This window comes from Castanea sativa, chromosome 5 (genome assembly GCF_040712315.1).
Source record: "Castanea sativa cultivar Marrone di Chiusa Pesio chromosome 5, ASM4071231v1".
In the NCBI taxonomy this organism is placed as follows: Eukaryota; Viridiplantae; Streptophyta; class Magnoliopsida; order Fagales; family Fagaceae; genus Castanea; species Castanea sativa.
The window spans coordinates 20,127,943-20,142,208 of NC_134017.1; positions in this window are offsets into that span (position 1 = coordinate 20,127,943).

Below are 14,266 nucleotides of genomic sequence, written 5' to 3' on the forward strand. Positions count from 1 at the left end.
TAAGGCAGAGCTAAGAGAGCAAGACCGAGAGAGAAATAGTATGGGTAAAAAAATTTGGGATTTGGGTTTTTTGATTTGTAATTGTTTTAATTTTGGTTTGTCTAGAGGTAAAATGACTTTATTTTTGGAACAATTGATTTTGTTTAGACTAGAAGATTTTTTTCTTGTTGGGTCAAAATGATGGAGCAGATTTTTTTTTTCCAAGATTCGTTAGGGGCCAAAAATAATTTGTTGATATGTTGGGGCAAAGTTTAATTTTTCAAGCTATATATGCTACCCTTTTTTTTTTTCCAAAATTTTGGGTTTCCTTCCACTAGGGGCCTTAGTCCATTACCTAATTGACCTAGCAGAAGGGCCGGGCCGACACTGACTGTGTCCACCACTAGTGCCCACTATCAAGTCTACCACCATCACTACTAGCATCACACAATATCATTCTACTATTGTAACCAAGTCCTTGCGACCATTATTATTGTTATTGTTAACTTCTATAATATTTTAATTTTTAAATGTTAAATAAATTGAAGGAGAGCAATATTGTAGAGAGTGAATGGAAGTGAGAGAATAGAAAAATAGAGGAAGAATGCAGAGAATTACAACGGCTTGTAAAGCCTTATATGGCTACATCTTTGATATTATTAGTGAAGTACAAATGCTAGTATCTACAATAGAGTTTATAAAGGAGCTACAAGGTCTAGGGTTAGCACTAGAAGCCTAGAAGGGCTTTATACTAAGTTGGGCCTCCTGGGCCCAAAGAAAGGCTACTGACATTTGTCGTGTTGAAGGATTGGGTCAAGCTAGATTCAAGCCCAAAGAAATGCAAATAACATCACAGATTTTGCTGGCGAGGCAGGTGAAAATGTCACTAATATTTGCTACTTTGGGTGAAAATGTCACTAATATTTGCTACTTTGGGTGAAAATGTACAATTCTTATAAGTTATAACTTACATGAACTGTGCTTTGTAAAGATAGTTTTTTTTTTTCCATAATTCTGTTCTAAATCTTTTACACGGGTGAAGTGAGAACGTAAAAACTTCCTTAACACCCACCTCCAAAAGTGACTTTCACTAGTATTGAGAACGCAAAAAGATATCAATAAGCTGGGGAGGAACAGAACCTGAACTCCGTTAATGGGCCTAGTGTTGAGAGTGCAATAAATCAACCTTCTTATGGGCCTAATTAGTCACTTGGCTAGTTCTGGAGAATGCTTACCCATTACTATTTTTCTTTTTCTTTTTTGGTAGAAGCCAATTACTAGATTAATCCGACTATCCGAATTGCCCTTTTTTTATTCTTTATTTTTATAGAAAATCCGAAAGCTTTACTCAACCAAAATATTAAAAAATACATCATGGATAAGAGCTTGTTCTAAAAAGTAAGGGTTCTCTTCAGGGCAGGCCCTAGGCCATTTAGGCAATCGCCTAGGGCCTCTTACTAAAGAAAGGCCCCACATTTTGGAGCAAAAATTGACATATAATTAATTAAAAAAATATTTTTTTGAGATATAAGAAAAAAAATAGTTTTACATTTTTTCTCTACTTTTAAGAAGTTCCAAAAAATTGAGTAATGCTAGAGATAATACAACTTTAATTATATAAAGCTTACATATATGTGTCACTAATTACAAAAAATAATTCAGATAGAAAAATGCTAGAAATATTATAAATTTTCTTCAAAACCTTTACAAATTGATGTGATAATTAATATGATTCGTGGACGTCAACAACCTATTAAATATATTTTTAAATTACTTTTTGTGATTGATGATACATCTTTATAAGCCTCATCGTCATGGTGTAAAATTTATAATGTCTCTAACATCATTCATTCAAATACTTATTTATTATCTTCTTGTAGTATTACTAATCACATTCATTGCTACATCGTTTATAAGCTTTTTGTAGTAAATTTTTTTATAGCTTTAGCATTTCTTCAAAAAAAAAAAAAGCATATTACAAGATTTAAAAAAAAAATGGATTTTTGTTATAAAAAAATTATGATATTAAAAACTAGTTAAACATTATTTAAGTAATAGCAAAAATGCCCCATTTAAATGTATTGTCTTAGGCCTCAAAATTTGTTGGCCGCCCTTGGTTCTCTTCAATCCAAGCTGAATAATCCTCAATGCTTAAAGCATATTTTGCTAGCAAATGAGTTGGGCTATTGCCCTGTCTACGTATATGTGATACCAGCTATAATCGATGCCACTAATGTTTTGGGGGGGGGGGGGGGGGTTTGGGGGTGTTCACGTAGGGCATTGAAAACCAACAAAGAGTCGCCTTCAATGATAGAATCTTGGATGCCGACATCTTTTGCAAACTGAATGCCAGCTTCAAAAGCCTTAGCTTCAGCTTCAAAAGCCTTTTTAGTTCTTGGCAAATAGCAAGTGTAGGGGGTAGTTTTATATATATATATATATATATATATATATATATATATATATATATATATATATATATATATATATATTCGGATTTGGCCATATAGGCTTTTATATTTAAAACTTGTGTTGTCTCTGGAGGTAAAGGACAATAGTTAAATGAGAGGGATTAAACCATAGTGTATGTCCCAATGTATGACATAAATAACATATTATCACCCTTTAATTGTAAATATAAGCACTAATGTCATTGGTTTGTAAGATCATTTTGATAATGTAAAAAAGAGTGAAATACTCTTTGATCTGGATTAAGTACTTCAAAATTCCATTGTGTTGTAAACCATGGCCACAACAAAATGTTTAATGTAGCAACCTATGATCAAATTATGAACATCCTAAAAGAATGCTCCGGTAGTTTTGCTAATTCAACACACTGCATTATTGGTAGAGATGATGATGGAGTTCTTGATCATTTTGCCTTCTACATTCAAATCAGAATGGCCATTATGATCAATAAATTTCACACACCCACCACGACACAAGTCATGTTCATGTCGAGCAAGTTGATGAAACTACCATTCTTGAATTTGGGTTTTGTTACGTCACTAAAATGATTTATACTATTCCATAATTTAAAAATGCGCTTTCAACAATTTATTATAACAAGTTACATACAAGTCAGAAGTATTTAAAGCATTTTCCTAACAAAAAAGACAACATTTTAGGGTAATTATACTAAAGGCAATCATATAAAATAAAAATTCAATGGGGCCTTGGAAAGTAATTTTTTTACTTTTTTTTTGTGGAACTAAAAGAATATATTAGATGGAAAATACTTAAAATGAACATATAGTAGTCTATAAAAAAAAATAGACATTTGATTAGATGGGTGCGTAAAGACTAAAGAGTACTCTCTTAGGTAGAACTAAAATTAATACATTTTTTGAAAATTATTTTAAGTGACGGAGGATCTATACGAACCTTTTTTTTTCTTTTTCTTTTTTCTTTTTTGCTAAAGATCGATTTGAACCTTAATTCTCTATCAAAGAGTTGGCCAATATTCGTGAATTTTAGGACTCTTAACTTATTCTTATAAGTCTTATCCTCTTATCTTTCTTTTTCACATACGTATGGGGAAAAAAGATAAAATGTAAATAATTTAATGCAGAGGCAATGGGACATGTAAAATGATAGCAGACTTGAGCATCAATGAGAGGTGATATGTGGGATCCACACTCTCTGAGAAAGGGACTGCATACAGGCTACAGCTAGTTTGTAAAATAATTTTCCCTTCAATTGGAGGGACAAGCGAGATAGACTGATAGAGGCATTAATCCCAAATGACATTCATGATTCATGCCCCATCCTCATCCTCATCTAAGGTCATTGTCATCCAGCTCAAGTCCACAGCCTCCATCTCCATAATGCAAGCCATAACCTTCACGTAAAGTTAATATATATTTCATATACAAAGTCTAATACAATCTACACTATTCTTCCTTATTTAAATATCTTGTAATAGGTGGGCTTCAATTTATTCAACTAATAAAATCTTTGATAATTGAATAATAAGAGATGTGAGATTCAATCTTTACTTACACCAAAAACCGATTTGTGTCTTGGTTTAATGATAAAAAACTATCATTAAGAGCGGACATCATAAGTTAAAACTCTTTCAAAAAAAATCTTGTAATAGTAATGCAAATAATTTTTTTTTTCATTTTAAATGTTCCATTTTATACTTCACTAATTATAACTTGCGACATATTAATTTATTATTTCTTTATAAAATAATCAAAATGTAAAATAAAAAAAAAATTCAAACACATATCATACCATAATTAATTAAACATAAACTAAGTAGAACACTAAGAATATACTGTGATTTGTATTCATTGCAATTCATGGGTATTAAAATCTTATTAAGATATATGTACTTCAAATAAATATATAAATTAAATACGAAATATAAATCTACTTCAAAATTGAGCTGATTTCTTTTGAAAATTTATGTAAAACCAAATTATTGAATTGGCTTTCTCAAAAAAAAAAAAAAATATATATATATATATATATATATATATATATATATATATATATATATATATATATTGAATTGGTGTTTTGATTTCTCGCATAATCTCTCTTAACGTGTTAAATTTCATTGTAATTGATAAGGATAATTTTTTAGTTAAACCATGACGAGAAAAAAAGGGGCGATGAACCCAATGATCCTGTTAGCATCGCGTGCCACAAACGACTGCATCATGAAGTCTACAGCTTCATAACGAAGTTGATGACCCTAACAAAGGGACGATGCCATAAGCTGACGACCCTAACGAAGGACGATGCCATAAGCTGACGAGAACAAGTTAAAGAGGGTAAGCGAACCTCCGTCTGGTCTAATATAACCTTACTTGATCTCCACACATACGTGTATAAGGAAATTTCTTGCGGCGCACGTTTAGCTCTAATCAAGGAGACTCCTACAAGGAAAAGGATTCTAGGAGATATACAAAATCCAAGAAGTTCTCTCCTATAAGGAAAGAACTTCTTGGCCAAGGCACGGATGTCAACCCCACACTACTATAAATACCCCAAAAGCCACATAAATCAAGGTCAAGGTACTCATAATTCACCACAGTTCTGACACTCTAGAGTTGTGAATAAGAGATTTTCTGTAACTTGACCGTCGGAGAGTATTTGGCCGGTACCATACCGGTACTCCTCTTAAGGTCTTCAATTATTGTATTGTGTAAGTTCTCTATCGGGAGCATGTGAGGACCATGTGACTTACTAACAATTTTCGGCATCATCAGTAATTTTCCTTTTCACAATCTAATTAATCTTTCCCTCTAAAAGAATAAAAGTTTGTTGTTTCATCACTGGTTAGTGATGAATATTTAGCACAAGTATTTATATCGACGAATGGTTGGTGGATTCACTGATTTGTCATGGTAGTTCCCTGTTTTATAATCTAAAATACAATTAAAAAAAAAATTCTAGCAATACTATTAGGTTTTTTTTTTTTTAACGAATACTATGTGTTAACTTAATTTTTAGAACAAATTAAAATATATATTTCAAAAATTTTTATTTATTAAATTGTTATTGTGACATTGATTACACGTTCACGTTTATCATTTCAATTTGTAAACTATTATAATAAAATTAATAATAGGTTTAACATTTTTGAAGAAAACAATACGACTACTTCATTCACAAGTTGCCTTCAGAGTCTGATAGGTACCCAAGTACAAAGGCAAAACATAAGCATGATTCATTAGCAACTCATTTGATTAACTCATTTAATTAATTTAATCATTTCCAGCGGCTCCTGATAGTGATTGTTTTCCCTTTACTTCAAGACTAACTCACTGCCAGCTTCTATTAAGAAAGTCTATGTTTTCTAATAAATTAAAGTTTAAACTTCCAAGCACTTGGTCTCTTAATACCTGACTACAACATGCATTTCATTTCTCTTACACGTTGCCACAAAGTCCACTTTTATTAGGTATTGTGGGGGCCTTTTTTTGCAAGTGTAAGGCTAGGTCGCCCGCTGCTACACTAAGCCCAAGATTTTCTTCTGGACTGAGGAGTTGGGACCGGTCCGGGAACAAACTTTCCTGGTTCGGCTTGTGCACAAACAATGCTCTTTGGTGATCAGATCTTTACGGCAGACAGAACTATCACGTTAGTTACAGTAGGCAAATATGATAAAAAGAAAAGAAAAGAAAATAATAGGGATTTAAGCAATATAGTCAGTGGGCCTCAATAAAGAGTGGCCGTTTTACACTATAGTATCAGAATAATGAATGTTAGATGGAGAGTTAGGAGCGCATTAGAGAAACAAATATTAGCCTGCCGCGATAGGGTGTTTTACAGAGCTTGAGTCAGGAAAGGGAACCACTCCCTCAACGCGACTAATTTCTCTGAGGGGAAATTAGCTGCTTTGAAGGAACGGGCCTAAATGACTTTGGTTGAACAAGATTTTTGTTTGGTTAACAGAGAGCGTGAGTTGGAAAGGGAGAGGGAGATCAACCCACTCGGTGCATGTCAATCACTCCATTCACTTTATTTCTTTCTTGCTTCTGTTTTCTTTTTCTTTTATCCTTTCCTTTTCTTTCGTTTTCTTTTTCTTTACTCTCTTTATTTATTTATTTATTTATTTTGTTCTTTCTCTTCTTTCTCTTCTACGTTTTCTTATTCGCTTGTTTTCTATGATTTTTTCCACTATTTTACAGAGGTTCTCCCCTCCACCGTTTTTCGTCCCCCTTAGCCGTTCACTGTAGGGCTCCTTATATAGGGCCAGCCGCGCTTGGCTTTTTACCATTTTAGTCCTTAACCGTTTTTGTTTGGTATGGGCTCCTTTGTCGACCGTCACTGACTGGTCAGTCACCCAGCCAGTGCCACCCTGCCTCAGTCAGAGAAGGCTTTCTTGTTTTACTTACTCCTTGAGGCATTCCCACCTACCACGGAGTGAATACTCCCCTTCCCTTTACCCCTCACGGCATGCACCTGGTGGTTCTCACTCAACCTTGCCTTTTTTGGTTCGCATCCCTTCCCAGCAGAACATTGCTTCCAAAAGGGCTTGAGTAAGAAACACAAAAATTGGTTTTTCCCCCTCCCCACCACCAGACCATACCCCTTTACCTCTAACCCATGACATCGTCATTTCCTGTATTGGCTGGGTACAAGCTGGTGATGCCTAGGCTTTAAGCATGTCTTACCTCCGTGCTTGTCCAAATCCCGCCTGCTGCTCATCTGTTTGCCGCAGTCTGAATGTCAAACTGCCCAGCCTGCTGATCATTTTTGGCTTCTCTTGGCGTGGGCTATTTCGCCAGACCTTTCCTTTATGGCTTGCATCTTCTGAGGACTGGGTCATGCTTGTTCGTGGGCCATTCCAAGCCTTCATTCCCAACCCCTGTTACTTGCTTCCTGCCACACAATACTGTCATGCTTGTCATGAGGCCTTTTTGACCCTAAGCCTGCTGGGCCACTTTGGACATTTTCTGTTCATTTTTTCTCCGAAGGCCCAATGATCTCACTGGGCCCTTTTGCTACTTGCAGGCTCCTATTGTCCCACCTACTTTCATTTGGGCGTCCTCAGCCCACTTACTCTCTCAGGCGTCCTTGGCCCTTTTTCCAATTCTACGTCTCCCATAGGCTTTTACCAACCTCTTGGGCTTCCTCGGCCCAAGCATTTCTCACTTTTCCCTTGGGACTTATGAGTTTTCCACAGCCCCTTACTTTCTTTACTTGCACTACTTTGGGCCTGCCGTAGCAGCTATGGCCCATTCTCACTTTTCCACATCTATACATCCCATGGGTTCGTGGTTACTTTCTTCTGGACCTTTTTAGGCCCACTTACTTCCTCAGGATTCATTTATTTGTTTGTTAGACCCACTATTCATTGTTCCTGCCACTCACTTAATGGTACTTCCACAATACTTTCTTTAGCTCATGACTTTGGGCCTCTCTCTCTTCTGGGCTGGCAAAGAATGAGCGTCTATAGGTATAATATAATCTCTGCTTTACTTGTCACTCTACTCTCTCTACAAAATAAATTTTCTCCAAGGTCTCAAAACACTATATAGTATATACCCCCCCCCCCCCCCACAGTATCCATTGGTAGTTGATGATATGATTACCAATTTGCAAAGAACTTGATTTCTGTCTCTCTTTATCACACACCCAAAATCCACTTCTTTTTAGATGGAATTTGCTTGGTCAATTGGTTTGTACTGTTGCATTTTATTACACATGCATTGCCCATTTACTTTAGCATTTTAATTCAATAAAAATTTAGGAGTCAACGTGGGTTCTAGTTAGCTTAACTGGTAAAGTCTCTGATGGTTGATAAAGAGTTGTCATCAGAAATAGACGCTATAGGTTGAAACTCTCTAAAAAAAAAAAAATTTTAGGAGTCAACCATTTGCTATTATGACAAGGCAAATAAAATAAGAGATTAAAGTTTGGACTCATTGAGTTTTTAAGTAAAAAACTAATGTAGCAATCTCTTAATGTAAAACATAGATTTTACATCTCATCCTTACCAAATTCATACTCACAAAATAAGCTTTAAAATTTTTCGTTAGAATTAAACACAAAATTCACTTGAAGAGAATTGCAAATGATTCAGTTGATAAGGTTTTGTTTATCCCACATAATTGTTTAGGTGTAAAAATAATGTTAGGGAGCGTGATTTGCGGCTCCAAACCAACGAACCCACCTAACCGCACATGACCAAATATAGTTGGTCAGTGATTACTGATCATTAGTCACAGCAACATCGATAATTATAGCTTATCAAATTCATGAGTCCATTGGATTCCATGTTCGAATGTGCCGTATATACAATTTATTTAGTGACTTACCTCAACCTTAATGCTGGAGATAATAATAAGAAATTAAGACCACCAACACGACTTTATTTTATTTCAAAGTTTCAATAAACAAAATATGCTTATCTTTTATTTTAGAAGTAGTTTACTACTATTTCAATTCTCATTTATACTTTCCTTCTTAATAAATACCCACATGTTACTACATTCATTATATAAAATTGTGTTACTATCTATGCCGTTATTTAAGGAAGACCTCTTGTTCCAACTTTAGATACCACCTCCTAAACTTGGTTGCAAAATCTAGTACAATTTGTACTTTGAAGGTGTTTATATATATATATATTATTTTTTTTTTTTTCGTAAAGTATTTCTAAATAACTATTAAAGTATCAATTATTAATTTCAAAGCTCAAGACCCAAATATTCTCATATTTGATGATACAGATATAATCAAAACAGGATCCATGTTCTCAACTAAGTTTAGTTAAACCATTCTAGAATCAACCTAATTTGGACAAGTTCAAAGTGACTGAATAAGACTTTAGCTCCAATCTATCTAAAAATAAAGACTTTTTTTTTTTTTTATAAGACAAAAATAAAAGCTTTAAGCTCAAATGCCTGACGATAAGCATGCATATAAGTAATAAACATGCTCCCTAAAATTTCATCTATAGTTACCACTGTTTCCATAATTATCATGTTTAATTTGCAACTTTTCAAGATAATGATCGCCAGGCCATAATATGTCATAAATTCTCAGTATAGCGAAATTTCATGCAATTATCAAAGTAGGCATTGTATGTAGACTACTTTCTTTTTTCAAAAATTAAATATATTCCAGATCGTAAGAGGATATTCAGTACTGCCTTTAGAATTGGGAACTATATGATTAATTAAATTTATATTAAAATTGAAGTATAATTAGAATACCGATTGAATTTTACTTAATTTTAAAGGTCCTGTTTGGTACATGTGTTTAAACACATGTTTTCAGTTTTTAAATAGTAATGTATGTATTTTCACACACTTTTTTACACGTATTTTTAAAAAATACAAATAACGTTACCAAACGGCCACTAATTATTGTCTAATTTTACTCTACCTATCTAATATGATTTTAATGTCAAATAATTTATTTATAATACTTGACACGAAAGTTAAGATGACCACCTCACTCACATAAGTTGAATCACATTATTATCACTATTCACTCTCTATGGACTCTGTGTTGAATGTTTCCGTAGTTACAACTTAATTATATATTTGTAAATTTGCATTATTTCATCAGTCATATAATCAATTAATGCATCAGTTAACACATGACATAACCATATAAAACTTACTGTACAAAATCTGTGCTATGATTACAATTTACAAAACATTGCAAATGTTTCCATTCTAAAAAGAATAAGCATCAAAGGGAAATTGACTTTTTGTAACCCTTAAAGTAAGCCACACATTATTTTCTTTCCACGATTCTTGTGAAATGGCCTTATTTTATGGCGACCTAACGAACCATAAAGCCTCGAATCAAGACCAAAAGTACATTTTCCTCTACTAGAACAACTGGCATTTTCTTTATATTTTATATAGAAATATAAGAAAATGATCCCAAAAAAAAAAAAAAAAACACCATAAAACTTGGCAACCAAGTAAGAAAGAAAACATTCTCAAAAAAGAAGAAGCAGGAAAGAAAAGTAGACTTTAAAAATACCATAATATCAGCTAGTTAATTATGAATAATGGATCAATGTGAAAAATAGATTTTTTTTTTAAATTTTTTTATCAAGATAGATACATAATATGTTGTTAATTCCGTAACTCGAATTATTTATTCCTCTCGATCCTTAAGTATTTTGTACATAGATAAATATCAATTTAGTTACAAGATATTTAGCTTAAGTTGTGACTTGTGACAAACGGGTGTAGTTGTAGAATAAAATAAATCATATGTCAAACAAAAATGGTTTTGGGTTATAAAATAGGAACAGTGTGGGGACAGTGTATAAATTATAAAATATAATCTCACAGCTGTGTTCTGGTAAGCCATGTTTCAACCGAGTCACTAGGCTGCTTGACTCGCTTTCTCTTAACTCACGCAACCTTTATAGTGATAGACGCATGGGTATGATGACATCTTCTGCCTAGAATAGACGCAAAGATAATGGATTAAAGAAAAACTTCTCCATATATTCTTTGTCCTCTTACTCGGTAGCTCACACTGAAATTACTCATACACCCTCATGATTCTATATAAGTTTTGTGTCCCTTTAAACATTCCAAAGAAGAATTAACCAAAAAAAAAATAGAGAGATTGAATTATTGCATTTTTTTTTTTTTTTTTATGTATGTTTCTATTTATCAAATCATTTGTCATCCACGGCATCAACAAAAAGAATTGCTAGGATTCTAATCCCATGCTTTTTGAACAACACAACATATGAGTATTATCATTAACTATCGCTTGAAATTTATTACTATATAATAAAAATTAAAAAGATTCTTTTTTTATTACATAAATTATTGGAAAAAAGGTGAAATTCGAATCACATATTGAATCAATACTTTTTAACTTTTTTTTTTTAGAGAAATGATATGTTCACAACATTTTCACAACATTTTTACAACAAATCTTAAGTAGCAGGATGTTACTGGTTATTATTGTTGGGGCAAAAAAGTAATCTTAGTATTAGGTTCAAATTTGAACCAATAACAACTAACTACCTATGATTTGTTGTAAAAATGTTGTAAAAATATTGTGGACGTAGCACCTCTTTTTTTTTTAAGTAGTAATGTTGAACTCATTAATTTTCTAAAATATGTTTCTACGTATTTTCCATTAATAGTACATTCAATGTTAAAAACAAAAAGAAACAAACATACCCCTCATGTATGAAATTATTCACACTCAATAAGGCTAGAACCTAGAGGTGAAATTGTCAAATTGACCGACCCCTTTTCCTCATGTTAATGGATTCCATTCCAAGTCTTCACCTTTGTTCTGTTGAACACTTTCTATCTATATCCTTTCTAAAAGGAGACTAAAACCCTGTGAATATTCAAAAGCTGTCCCCACTTATTGTAGCAAATAAAAAAAATTGTCATTCACTAATTTCACTTCAAGAAGCAAATTTTACTTGGTGTATATATTAAGGATTGTAAGTCTTAGTAGAATTTTTTTCATTAGTAAAAAAGAAAAATCATATATTTCACCTAGGGTTCACATTTTTTAGTATTTAATATAGAGAAATGCTAATATTTACAATATTTTCATCTCACTTTCACAGCAAATATTTAGTGTCAGGTTGTTACAATTGTTATTGCCTTATTGGTGAGGTTAAAAAGTAATTCAATGATAGGTTAAAAAAATCGTGGACTTATAAGTTATCACTTATCTTTTTTTAACATATATAAAATATATTAAGACTGCCTTGGCCCTTGACTTTCAGTCAAGGTTTATTACTTTGATTGGAGGGAACAATTTTTCCATTTGGCAAGTTTGCACCGAATTGATTCATCAAGTAAAAAACAAATATAAAGTCCAAGTTGATTTTACATCTGTGGAAAGATATTCTTGACATAATTGAAAATTTCCATACAGGCCCGTGAAGCCAGGCCAGCTATTAACGGGAAGCTACACGTTTTGTCTTCTTATCTCAAAAATTAAGGAACTTAATTAAGTGGATAATTTTCCAGATAAATTTCTATTATCTCTCTCTCATTTTTTCAATTATCCCTTTATTTCTTTTAATTTTCTCATTCAGGTAAAGTATGTTATTAATTATTACCATTAAATGTGCAAAGAAAAATAAAAAGCAATTTCTCTTTTCTTTTTCTTTTTCTTTTTTTACCTTCTTTCTAAATATTTTGCACCCATGACCCATCGGTTGGCAAAGAAAAAAAAAATCATTAGGGTTTTGGGAATAATATTCTTAGCATATTAATTTCTAAGTTTTTTATTTTTATTTTTTTATTGAGCTGGATTTTTAGATATTATTAAGGTCATATTAGCTGAATATATTAGTAGAAATATTCAAAGGTCATATTAGTTGAATAATTTCTATGCAAATATAACTAATTTCAAACCATTAGGTCTAACTGTCTTAACTGCTAGAGGACACAATATGTGTTAGATATTTTTTAATTGAGCCGAATGTTTCGCATCTTTGAAATTATTTTATTAAAAAAATAACAAAAAAATCTATTATTAAATAAATGAATGCTTAATGTTTACATCAAACAGTCGGCTAAGACGATTCAATAGCTATATATTCTTAGATAAGCTCAACTATTCTAGGATTGTCAATACGTGTTATTAGTGCTAAGAAAGCTTAGCCTAGAATCCCCCAATTTCATGCAATTTGATTATTCTTCCAGCACAAATCCAACTATAATGCTTAAATATGTAATTAAAGTGCACGGATGGGTTCAATGTCTCAACAAGTTATTAATTTTCTACCCCAAAATATATTTTACTACATCATCCCTCCCTAAGTTTTCAACCCTAAAGTTTAAATAATTTTTTTTGATGAAATAAAATCTAAATATTGGTTGTTCTATCTTCTATGAATGCATCAAAAAAACACAAATAGAAGGCTTGTCTAAAAAAAAAAATTAATAAAAAAATGGTAGGTTTTAATAAATACAATTTTCCTTCTTTTTTTTTTTTTTTTTTTGTTCATTACAGAATTTATTGATTTTAATTACTTATAATGTGATTGATTTTATTCAATGCAAAATCAATAACCCCCCAGATACCCTTTCATAAATCAAGCGAAGAAAGTTCTAGAAGATGAAGATAATTCTTGGTTTAGTCAATACACAAAACTACAAGGACAATAAAGCTTCCCATATAAAAGGTTTGGTTAAGAAATGTTCTTAAAACATTTGTTAATAATTTATTTTAATAAAGTTTTGATATTACTTTTATAAAATATATAAAAATTATTAAAAAGTTAATTTTTTTCAATTAAAATTTTTTAAAAATGTTTCCTAAACTAATGCTCTTATCCCTTAACTTTTCTCTTCTATAAATTGTCCTCACCTCAGTCTATCCCATTTGTTTGGTTAAAAACTTAAAATATATCCATTCCCTCACTGATTCACACACACAGCAATTGATTAAATGAAGTCCTTTTTTGCTTTCAAAAACAGAGTAAAGGAAGTGATAATTCTTATCTCAAAAAAAAGAAAGAAAGTGATAATTCCTATTTTGAATCGAAAGAAAGTGCTACGGTGGAGGATATTATGGTAATTTCCTTACTATTAACGACCACATGTATAGTTGGCAAAAACCGTGCCAAACTAATTTTAGCGGGAGAGTCAGAGAACTCGCCCAGAGTCCGACGTGTCATCTCTCTCTCTCTCTCTCTCTCTCTCTATGCCCAGCTTTCATTCACTTTAGAGCTTCCAGTTACACCAATTATTAAAGATTCTGCTTGACCATTCCTCTCCTCTCTCTCTCTCTCTCTCTCTCTCTCTCCCTTACATAGACATGTTACATATATAGAAATAAGTAGATACATAGGTTTGCTGTC